General features: G+C 38.0%; 1 long non-coding RNA gene across 1 annotated transcript; it reads left to right on the top strand.

Moving 5' to 3' along the window:
* Positions 1-389: 389 nt before the first annotated feature.
* LOC125753785 (uncharacterized) lies at positions 390-6,172 on the top strand. Its single transcript, XR_007406304.1, has 3 exons — positions 390-578; positions 1,930-2,060; positions 5,833-6,172. It is a non-coding gene; the product is annotated as an uncharacterized LOC125753785 (long non-coding RNA).
* The last annotated feature ends 6,493 nt before the right edge of the window (positions 6,173-12,665 follow it).

Genomic DNA, 12,665 nt, shown 5'->3' with positions numbered 1-12,665 from the left:
GTATTTTGTGGGCTTTTAAAATCTTTAAGGGCTCTAAAAGTTTTTCAAAGCCCTTTTACCAGAAAAATATACAATAACTAACTACTTTAATAAGCAGTGTCCCCTCACTATGGTATAAACATAAAACATATTTTTCTAAATGACTTCAACTCTTCCATCAAAATCACCTGATTCATCTGTTACTGATATCTCAGTCAGATCCCAGAGCTTTCTAGTTATATTTCGTTACTTGAAATTCAAGCATCAGATCTGGGTTCCGCTCACCAGGGTGTCTCCCCTCCTCCATGTTAGCCAGTTTGTGGCCTGAGGGATTTTTTTTTTAAGATTTACTTATTTATTTATTTATTTATTTATTTATTTATTTATTTATTTATTCATGTGTGTCTACACAGAGAGAGAGAGAGAGACAGAGAGAGAGAGGCAGAGACACAGGCAGAGGAAGAAGCAGGCTCCATTCAGGGAGCCTAATGTGGGACTAGATCTTGGGACACCGGGATCATACCCTGAGCCAAAGACAGATGCTCAACCGCTGAGCCACCTAGGCGTCCCATGTGGCCTGGGGGACTTAAAATGAGAAGGTAAGCTCTGTTCTTTTTCCTCTTTATTGGACATCATGCCAGATAAGTGGTAAGATGTTCTTCAACATAACTCTAATGAAATATGTACTGTGGACTCTACTATTTGTTTATAGGAAGTCAATGAACTCATTAACATTTTATGATCTACCATTATCAACGAAGGTTTTCAGTGATATGTATCTTGTATGGACTCAGAATCAACATTTCACAATTTGAAGCATGTGGTTGCCTCTTTATAACTTTGCAACACTGTTCACTCAAAAAATATTTATTATCTACTCTGTATCAGACACTGTGTTATATAAACCATAGTACAAGGAAAAAAGTGGATTTCATTTGCATATATATATTTTTAAGTTATAAACACAGTCTAGTTCAAACATATTTTCTTTTTCTTTTTTTTTTTTTTAAAGATGTTATTTATTTATGTACTTGAGAGACAGAGAAAACATGAGCAGCATGAGAGGGAAAAGAGAAGCATACTCCTTGCTGAGCAGGGAGCTTGACTCAGAGCTTGATCCTAGGACCCAGATATCATGACCTGAGACGTAGGCATTCACTTAACCAACTAAGCCACCCAGGCACCCCAGATATTTTCTTTTTACTAATGCAAAAAAGTTGCCTTTAAGTATTTCGAGGTCCTCATTGTGGTTGGTAGTTCAGATTAACATTAACTGACCAAACCTATTAACAATAGCAAACATACTAAGTAGATACTATGTGCCACTGCATTAAGCGATTTACCTGTCTTATTTAATCAAGCCAATAATCTGATGAGCTAGTTAGTAATATCCATGTCATTTTACAATGAGAAAACTAAGTATGAATAGTCATTAAACTAGCTTTGTTTTACCTACCTACTAAGAAAGGCTTGATTCAAAAGCCAGGTGAGCTAGTCCAGCTGTCCCATTGACGTGGTGATGTGAATCTAGGTTTCACCTCTTACTAGTTTGCAAGTTATTTCACCTTTCTCTATGTCTGTTTCCCCATCTGTAAAATAGAAATAACCACTGTACCTTTCTTATACGTATTGTGAGATGAATTAAGTTAAAATAAATAAAGCATTTAGAGTAGTCTGGTATAGAGTATACATCATTTAAAAAAACCTTAAAATTTATAGCTCAATCAATACCCCTTATCAAAAACCCATGAGGTTCAATTCAATGTATTTTGGAATTCAGAATTTTTCAGATTTTAGAAAGGTAAATGAGAGCATACAGCAAATTTGTTTAACATTTCCAGCAGAATCTGGGAACTTCCCTATAAACAAAGAAATGAATATGATTTAAACTTATGAATTTACACCAAGTAGAACAAATGATGACTATAAGTAATTTGATTTTTTTTAAAGATTTTATTTATTCATGAGAGACACAGAAAGAAAGGGAGGCAGAGACAGAGGCAGAGGAGAAGCAGTCTCCATGCAGGGAGCCCGATGTGGGACTCAAACACAGGATTCCAGGATCACTCCCTGAGCCAAAGGTAGGAGGAGCTCAACTGCTGAGCCACTCAGGTGTCCCAAGTAATTTGGTTTCAGTTCAGCTTTGAATTGTTAATTACTCTGTGGCAAATGTAAAAAAACTTTTGGTTTTTAGAACTTTTGGAATTTGAGAACTTTGGTAAAGGTCCAGTTATTAACAACTAAGTTATATAGTTTAACCCATAATGGTCAGAATCATTTTTACTTTAGGCTCTGGAATTTCAAATAGGATTCAAAGGAAAGCTTCCCCTGTAAATTCTACTAGTAACTTGGCAGAATTTAACACTTAGTGATATTATTTGACAACCAATTTCATCTTATCTGCTTCACAAAAGGTCTCTTGTGTTTCCATTTCAGAGGTTCCAAAAGACATTTTAAATCATTGTAAAAAAAAAAAAAAATCATTGTAAAATTTGACTAGCTCCCCGATACAAAGCTTTTGATTCACATTTAGATTTTATCTTATGCCATGAAGTCTCAAAAGCCATTTAAATGTTTCCTAAACCTTAAACATTTTGGTACAATAATCTGAAAACTGTTTGAGTCACAACTTATTCAGAATGGATTGGGTTTTATTGCAGTTAACATACAGTTCCCCAAATCTTCATGGTTTAAACAATAAATAAAAATAATATAAATAACTACTGAGAAATTGTTAAATGAGGCATCATGTTTGAAAATTAAAGTTATTGGGAATATGTTTTGGCCAATTGTCATTTTGATTAAATTACCCTTCTCTGTATTTTTAAAAATATTTTATTTATTTACTCATGAGACAGAGGGAGAGAGACAGAGAGGCAGAGACACAGGCAGAGCGAGAAGCAGGCTCCATGCTCATTGTGGGACTTCATTCTGGGTCTCCAGGTTCACGCCCTGAGCCAAAGACAGATGCTCAACCGCTGAGCCACCTAGGCATCCCACTCTCTGTTTTTTTGTTTTATTAAAGATTTTATTTATTTATTCATGAGAGACACACAGAGAGAGACAGAGAAATAGGCAGAGGGAGAAGTAGATTCCCTGTGGGGACCCTGATGTGGAACTCGATTCCAGGACCCCAGGATCATGCCTGGATCTGAAGGTAGATGTTCAACCACTGAACCACCCAGCCATTCCTGATTAAATTATCTCAAACAAATCATCTGAAGCTAATGTTATTGAGAATTATTTCTGAGTAGGAAAAAAATACAGGACTTTTTCTTTATACATATTAATATTTTATAATTTTTAAAAATTAGTATGTACTTAGGAAAAAGAATTCTTGCACATCTTTATTTCTGGGTAATTTATTCTGTTTGCTGCAATTGCCAACATAATCTTTAAAACATTTTTTTCTTCCAAATTAGTTATTGGTGGTGTATAGAATTCCATTTACATTTTTTGTTTTTTTGGGTTTTTTTTTTTTTTTTTGAAAGAGAGACAAAGAGTATTTATGAGCTGGGGGGGGAATGGGGAGGAGCAAAGGGGGAAGAAGGGAGAGAATCTTTTTTTTATATATTTTATTTATTTATTCATGAGAGACAGAGAGGCAGAGACATAGGCAGAGGGAGAAGCAGGCTCCTTGTGTGGAGCCCCATGTGTGACTCGATCCCAGGACCCCAGGATCACAACCTGAGCCAAAGGCAGATGCTCAACCACTGAGACACCAGGTGCCTCAAAGAGAGAGAATCTTAAGCCATGGGGCTCAATCTCAGGCCCCCGAGATCATGACCTGATCCAAAATCAAGAGTTAGACTGAGCCACCCAGATATCCCATACATTTTTAAAACTAAGGTAGGCTTGGCTGAGCTCAAAGAAAGATTGATTTTATGAATCTCATTGTGCCTCTGCCCTCCCTTCCCTAGGATGTTTTTAAATTTAATTTATTATTTTTTTTAAGTAGGTTGCCTGCCCAGTGTGGAGCCCTACATGGGGCTCAAACTCACAACCCTGAGGTCAAGACCTGAGCTGAAATCAAGAGTTGGTTGCTCAGGTGCTTGTGCGGCAGTCTGTTGAGTGTCTTACTTTGGCTTGGGTCATGATCCCAGAATCCTGGGATCCAATCTTGCACTGGGCTCCTAGCTCCCTGCTCAGTGGGGAGTCGGCTTCTCCTTCTCCCTCTGCTCATGCTTTCTGTCTCTGTCAAATAAATAAACAGACAAACAAAAAAGAGTTGTTTGCTCAACTGACTAAGCCACCCAATTGCCCCCCCAGGATGTTTTTCAAATGATGAACACAGGGCTTATTATCTCTTTTCCTATGTATGACAAAATAGTCATAAGTCAACCCACAAGTATAAGTTCTGATTTATATTGTGTATATTGTGTTCACATCAATTATTTCACAAATATTGTTAATGTATTTTAAATGTCCTTTTTTGACTCAGTTTTTATTTAGAAGAATGTTTCTTTGTTTCTTAATTTTTGACCCTTCTTTTCAACCACAAGTTAATAACTTTGATTCTGTATGACTTGGCATGTGTCCTGTTGTAACATTTATTGTTTTATGATCAATGCAAAATACAATTAACTTTAAAAGAATCAATTTGTATCTATATTTCTTTTATGGGTAGCTAGTACACTTTATGTTAATCGGATTTTTCTACCATTCTACCTCTTCTCATTTATCCCCCCCAACCAATTAAAAAAAGTTTTTGTTCCCTCCAGGTCGGGAGGCAATAACCACCATCCCAGGAATTCTCAATAAATTTTTATTACTTAAACGGAAAAAAAAAAAAAAAAAAAAATAAAAAAAATAAAAAAAGTTTTTGGGATCCCTGGGTGGCGCAGAGGTTTGGCGCCTGCCTTTGGCCCAGGGGCGATCCTGGTAGACTTGGGATCGAATCCCACATCGGGCTCCCGGTGCATGGAGCCTGCTTCTCCCTCTGCCTGTGTCTGTCTCTGCCTCTCTCTCTCTCTCTCTCTGTGACTATCATAAATAAATAAAAATTAAAAAAAATTTTTTTTAAAAATAAAAAAAATTTTTTTTTCCACCAGAAGGTCTGTGTATTGGCCACCTCTCATATATTTGTTTCAGACATATGGCTTTGGGTCATGAAGGTATAATTTGGTTTGGCTATTATGACTTCCAGACATGGACTCAAAATTGTAGGAGTGGGTAGAAGCTACTACTGGTTTTTGTAAAATGCCTCATACTTGTCACATAGATTGAAAATCCCTGGGACTGATTCTTAAGCAGCCCCATTTGGCACATTTTGACAGCAGTGGTACTGTAAACCACTTGGATACGATATTCAATCAATTTTCTCTCTACTGTATAATTCTCTCTACTGCATAATACTGAATTCTAGACCTTATGGTCTTAATATGTTGACAAGAAGAAAGAATCACATTTTACTAAAGTCCAAATACATAAAAGCCAACATTTCCTTATAGTCACTAATGGCCTGACACCATTATAAAAGCTAATTAATTAGTTCAGTAGGCTTTGTCCTTTTTAAGCCATCAGGATTTAGCCCTGCTACTTTAAGCTCTTCTGGATTGTTATATTACTGGATTGCCTGATAAGCTCTTATCTAGTGGTTACCTAGGCAGCCTAGTTTATCTTGCCAGTTTACAATTAATAGGGCTCATTCCTCCCATCTTTGTCTTAAAAAAAACAAAACAAAACAAAACAAAAAACAACTGGCATTTCATTTAATTTTCATATCCATAAATCCTCCAAAACAATGGCCAATCTCCCTGCATCTGCTCTGTGTTTAGGTGACTTGCAGACTTTATCACTGAGCAACCAGTCACTATGTCACTTCTCATTTCTTGCTATTGTGTCTCTTTCCAGGTCATGTTACTCAGGGCAGCTTTAAAATATACAATGGGAAGAAAAGGAGAGTAAGATGAGAGGACCTAGTGGATTACAAAGGGCCAGTGAAAGTAGGTCCTTGATATTCTCCTTACTGTTCCTCCAGAATATTCTCCTTTAAGTTCTGATAAATCTATCTCAAGAGAAGAGGAAAAAACATCCTTGGGATAGGCAGACTCCAAAGACATAACTCAGTTCTGGATTTTGAAACCCATTTACTGAACTAATGTCAAAACACTGGAACGATTCCCCTGGGTTAAGAAAGTCTTTTACCTTCTACTATCTAATAATAACAGAACCACCTCATTCACTAATAACTATTATGTACCATTTCATTTAATTCAGGTAAACATTGGGACCCCAGGTGGCTCAGCGGTTGAGCGTCTTCCTTCAGCCCAGGGCGTGATGTTGGAGTCCCGGTATCGAGTCCCGCACTGGGCTCCCTGCATGGAGCCTGCTTCTCCCTCTGCCTGTGTCTCTGCCTCTCTCTCTCTCTGTGTCTCCCATGAATGAATAGATAAATACAATCTTTAAATCTTCTTGCCATCACTGTTATTTTTTTTTGAGATTTTATTTATTTATTCATGAGAGACACACAGAGAGAATGGCAGAGACATAGGCAGAGGGAGAAACAGGCTCCATTCAGGGAGTCCGATGTGAGACTCCATCCCGGTACTCTGGGATCACGCCCTGGGCCAAAAGGCAGATGCTCAACCCCTGAGCCACCCAGGCATCCTGACATCACTGTTATTATCACTGTTCTGAAGATAAGGAAACTGAAGTTTAAAAGATGAAATAAACTAACTGCTCAAATTCTATAGCAGGAGGTCTAACTACAAATCTCAAATCCTTTTAAACTCCTTCATTACCTTTCTAATCTCTGTATAGTATGCTTTAAAGAGCTGTGAAGCAAAATAAATAAATAAATAAATAAATAAATAAATAAATAAATAAATAAAAAGAGCTATGAAGCAAAACCGTGCCTTTTAGAGCAAGATAGAATAAAATCTCAAGCTGCAGAAAGTGGTCCTTATTTGATGTGTGTTTTTCATATGTTGTGATTACATAGGGAGCAGGTATTAGTTTTTTGTAATTTCTGTGCATACAGAGTTGTTCTGAAATCCTAACTTATGACTACCAAAATATTGTTTCAAATACTTCTTATTGGATATGGAATAGGCATAAGAGGAAAGATATTAAATGTTTAACTTAGGAATTGATGTTAAAGTAATTAGGGACATCTGGGGAAGTTGAAATGGTAGTAAAATATACAGTGATTATTCAAATCAGCATATCTTAGGAGTCTAAAAAAAATTGTTTTAAACTATAATGCAAGTGTCCCGGCGTTTCACTGCATCTGTATCTTTGGGGTAAATCCCCAGCAGTGCAAATGCCAGGACACCTGCACCCCGATGTTTATAGCAGCAATGTCCACAATAGCCAAACTGTGGAAGGAGCCTCGGCGTCCATCGAAAGATGAGTGGATAAAGAAGATGTGGTTTATGTATACAATGGAATATTACTCAGCCATTAGAAATGACAAATACCCACTATCTGTTTCGACGTGAGGGACCTGGAGGGTACTATGCTGAGTGAAATAAGTCAATTGGAAAAGGACAAACATTATATGATCTCATTCATTTGGGGAATATAAAAATTAGTGAAAGGGAATAAAGGGAAAGGAGAGAAAATGAGTGAAAATATCAGTGATGGTGACAAAACATGAGAAACACCTAACTCTGGGAAGTGAACAAGGGGTAGTGGAAGGGGAGGTGGGCAGAGGGTTGAGGTGACTGGGTGATGGGCACTGAGAGGGGCACTTGGCGGGATGAGCACTAGGTGTTATGCTATATGTTGGCAAATTGAACTCAATAAAAAAAAAAAAAAACCTATAATGCAGGGACATCTGGGTGGCTCAGTGGCTGAACATCTGCCTTTGGCTCAGGTTGTGATCCCAGAGTCCCGGGATCCAATCCTGTATTAGGCTCCCTGCTGGGAGCCTGCAACTCTCTCTGCCTATGTCTCCGGCTCTCTCTGTGTGTTTCTCACAAATAAATAAATAAAATCTTAAAAAATATATAATACAGAACATATTTATCCTGTCACCCATTTTCTCATCTGATGAATTATTAAGTGCCTATTAAATGTCAATCATCAGCCAAATCCTGGGAAAGATGGATTTAAAAAGAAAATACACGATATAAATAAGTTAATATCTGTTCTTTCACCTGTAAGATGATGTTTTTGTCATTTATTTATATGGAATTAAGATGAAGCGTTGATCAGCACTCGTGAACTTTTAATTAATACCACTTAAAGAACAATAATAAGGACTGCTAAACCCACTTTATCAAACTTTATGAAAAATATGATTTCATATTTTCAAAGTAATCTGTTTTCCCCACTGATTTAAAATATTACCTTTACGGATGCCTGGCTGGCTCTGCCGTTGAGCACCTGATTTTAGCCCAGGGTGTGATCCTGGGGTCCTGGGATCGAGTCCCACATTGGGCACCCTGCATGGAGCCTGCTTCTCTCTCTGCCTATGTCTCTGCTTCTCTCTCTCTGTGTTCCTCATGAATAAATAAAATCTTTTAAAAAATTAATAAAATATTACCTTTATTGCATACTAACTACCCATATATGCTTGTTTTTTTTTTTTTTCTCTTTCTCTTCTTTTTTCTTTTGATCTATTCATTCCTGTGTCAGCCTCACAATTTATGGCTTTACAAAATGATTCAACGTTTGGTAAGATGCATTCCCCCCCCCCTTTTTTTAAGATTTCATTTATTTATTCATGAGAGATACACATGCAGGGAGCCTGATGTGGGACTCGATCCCAGGACTCCAGGATTATACTGCGGGCTGAAGGCAGGCACTAAACCGCTAAGCCACCCAGGGATCCCCCAATGTATCCCCTTTTATTACTCCTAAAAGGATTTTAAAAAACAAATAGCCCTTTGTTTTATTTTAGTTTTTAAAGATTTTATTTATTTTGAGAGAGAGTGCATGAGTGGGAGTGGGGGGGGGTGGGTTGGAGGAGCAGAGGGATAAGCACACTCTCCACTGATGCAGGGTTTGACTCAGGACCCCAAGCTCATGACCTGAACTGAAGGCAGACGCTCAACCAACTGAGCCACCCAGATGCCCCTATTTTATTATTTTTTAAAAGTAATCTCTCTGCCCAACACAGGGCTCTAACACAACCCCAATATCAAGAGTCTAATGTTCTACTTGCTGAGCCAGCCAAGTGTCCCACTGTTATACTGATTTTTAAAAGTTTTCCCCTTATATATTTTATTTTATTTCTAATTATTTGTAAAGACTTTATTTATTTATTCATAGGAGACACAGAGAAAGAGGCAGACACAGACAGAGGGAGAAGCAGGCTCTCCTTGGGGAGCCTGATGTGGGACTCCATCCCAGGACCCCCAGAACATGACCTGAGCCAAAGGCAGTCACTCAACCACTGAGCCACCCAGGTGCCCCTGCCCTTATATATTTTAGATAGAAAAATTCAAATTCAAATGAATGAAAATTTCTATATTCAATTAAATCCATAATTGTGATTTATAGTGTGCAAGACATTGCCTTGAGGCCATGGAAAATGATATTAAAAGGAAGATGATAGAATTCTCGCTCTTAAGGAGTTTCTCCATTGTGTGAAATAATGGAGTAATAATCTGATTCTAGGAATATGAAAAAGAGGCAAGCTAGAACAAGTACCAATAGACATGTTTTATAGAGTTAAATATTTATTAGCTCTCATAACTAAGCCTGCATATAAGGAACACAATTTTTCTCAGATGTTTAATGTGGTTGTTATAGTAGTTTTATACATGGCCAGAACCCTTAGGCTACCTTAAAGTTGTGAAGTATGGAACAGGTACAGTTTCATTCTTAGGTAGCAGCTCTGAAAATCTAAGCATTTAGAAATTCTTCCTTTTTTATTTTGGTGGGGGGAATAGAGGAACAGAGTGTTCATGTCTTTTATATTTTTTTAAAGTTTATTTTTTAATTTAAGTAATTTCTATATCCCATATGGGGCTTGAACTCATGAGCCCAAGACCAAGAGTCGTATGGTCTTCTGACAGAGCCATCCAGATGCCCCATGCACATCTTTTATTGTCAGGTATTACAGATGTTTTGGATTTCTGAATTTTCAGTTCACTTTACAATGACATTATATAACTGATTCTCTGTTGGGCACAGAAGAGTGACTCATTTTTTTTTTATTTAAGATTTTTACTTATTTATTTTAGGGGGATGGAAGGGGCAGAGAGAGAGGGAGAGAGAGAGAGAGAGAGAGAGAATCTGAAGCAGACTCTGCACTGAGAGCCTGATGTGGGGCTCTATCTCACGACCCTGAGATCATGACCCAAGCTGAAATCAAGAGCCAGCTTCTTTTTTTTTTTTTTTTAATTTTTATTTATTTATGATAGTCACACACAGAGAGAGAGAGAGAGAGAGAGGCAGAGACACAGGCAGAGGGAGAAGCAGGCTCCATGCACCGGGAGCCCGACGTGGGATTCGATCCCGGGTCTCCAGGATCGCGCCCTGGGCCAAAGGCAGGCGCCAAACCGCTGCGCCACCCAGGGATCCCCCAAGAGCCAGCTTCTTAACCAACTGAGCCACCCAGGCGCCCAAGAGTGATTCATTTTATTTTTTATTTTATTTTTTATTTTTTTTTGAGTGATTCATTTTAAACAGGATTTCACTTTAGTGTCTGATGTAGCTATTAGACTTGACCACATAATCTTATTTTACAGAATATTTTCTTCTGCAAATTCTTTTTTAATCTTTTTTTTTTTTTTTTAAGATTTTATTTATTTATTCATGAGAGACACAGAGAGAGAGGGGCAGAGACACAGGCAGAGAAAGAAGCAGGCTCCATGCAGGGAGCCTGACGTGGGACTCAATCCCGGAACTCCAGGATCACGCCCTGAGCCAAAGGCAGATGCTCAACCGCTGAGCCACCCAGGCGTCCCTCTTCTGCAAATTCTTTGTGATATTAGTCTGGTAACTAAAGTTAACTCCACTGTAATTTAAAAAATTATGAGTGAGCCTCCAGAATTATATTCAATGATCCTTTCATTCCTTCATACAAAATGCTCATTATGTAACAAGTTATAAACCTTTTACTAGTCTTTTATGTGTAGCACAATCTTTATGACTTACATCTACAATGTGGGTGGCATATGGCAGAATTTGTTAGGTGTTCTAAAAGATATATAAAAGGAAGAAGTAAATTTGATTTAGGAAAATCCAGATAGGCTTTATAGGGATAGAAAAGTTTCTCTTCTTCCATTCTATGATTCTTTGACTAGTCCTAGTTAAATTGATATAAATCAGATTAACAGAAGAAAAACAAACAAAAGTATGTATATGGAAGCTCCATAAAGGTGTGAAGACTCAAAGGACAGCCAGGTAGTTGAGGGTCATGTAATATCCTGAGCTAAGGAAAGGGTTAGTGGTTTGGAATAGGAAGAGGAGGAAGGAGAGGAAGACCATTCATAGGAAGTCAGAGGAGATATTTAGAAAACATAGCTTGTCCTGCTATGCAGATAAGTTTCTTAGGGAAAAAAAGATACCTCTGGAATAGCTCTTTTCCCAGTATAAGCCCCCTTTCCAATGTAAATTCAGGCAGTTGAAGGGGAGGTTAAGAGCTTTTCCTGAATCTGCTGGGTTTTGATTGCCTTTCGCTCAAAATAATCCTCATACCAAAGTGACATATTTTGAGATAGTGAATTCTGCTTCCCTTCAGCTCCATGAACATGATTGTTGGACAGTTAAGCTCCGAAGAATGAGTGGGACTTCAAGAAACAGAGATGGGGGCAGGTACTGGAGACCCCAATGTCATGCTAAATACAGGAAGGGGACTAAAACAGGTCGGACGTTTTACATCGATATTATATTTTCACAACTATCTTCTATATTCCAGATCTGTTGCAAAGTGCTGGGCAGATTTAATGATACCCCGAAGCTAAGAATTTGTTCCAAAGCCAGAGACAATTTATGGGCTGGTCTGTGGTCTAGGAAGTAATCAGCTCAACATAATCAGAGTACTCTACGGGGATGAGCAAATACAACCCTTGACTGAGAACTATTCTTATGTGAGACTGGCAGAATTTCAGGAGCTAACCAGGTGGGCGTAAGCACTTATTTATTGAGTATGTTTTATGTTCTAGGCACTATTCCAGGCAGTGTGGCAATAGACAAGATAAGCTGTGGCTTTGCTCTCCTGGAGGTAACATTGTAGCACAAAAGATAGATTCTAAAAAAGTAAGTATGCTGATTTCAACATAACTTACATAGTGATAAGTGATACCTAAAAAATAAAACAGCTTGGGCGAGCATGGGTGGCTCAGTTGGTTAAGCATCTGACTTTAGCTCAGGTCATGATCTCAGAGTTCTGGGATCCAGCCCTGCTCAGCTGCTTCTCCCTATCCTTCTCCTTTTGCCCCTCACACGTATACATGAGAAAGTGTGCAAGAATGTGTATTGCGGTATTGTTCAAAGTATCTAAATCTGTTAGCAACTGAGCTATCCTTCTTTAGGGAAATGATTGGACAAAGATAGATAAAAATCTCTTACAACAAAATAAAGATGGCAGGTGGAATATACGCATGTGTTTATGCATACATTTAGGAGATAGCAGTGGCTCAGAAGTCAGAAATCAAGGAGTAGCTCTGGGAATCCAACAGTACCTCTGGTTTGTTTGTGAAGAGTTGGCTTCTCTGTCTTTTCTCTCTCCACCTGTTTTTATCTCTATTTTGTTTCTAATTATCTGATTTTGCTTCCTTGTGGTTTCT

The sequence above is a fragment of the Canis lupus genome, chromosome 27, assembly GCF_003254725.2.
Source record: "Canis lupus dingo isolate Sandy chromosome 27, ASM325472v2, whole genome shotgun sequence".
In the NCBI taxonomy this organism is placed as follows: Eukaryota; Metazoa; Chordata; class Mammalia; order Carnivora; family Canidae; genus Canis; species Canis lupus.
This window is presented reverse-complemented; position numbering and strand designations above follow the sequence as displayed.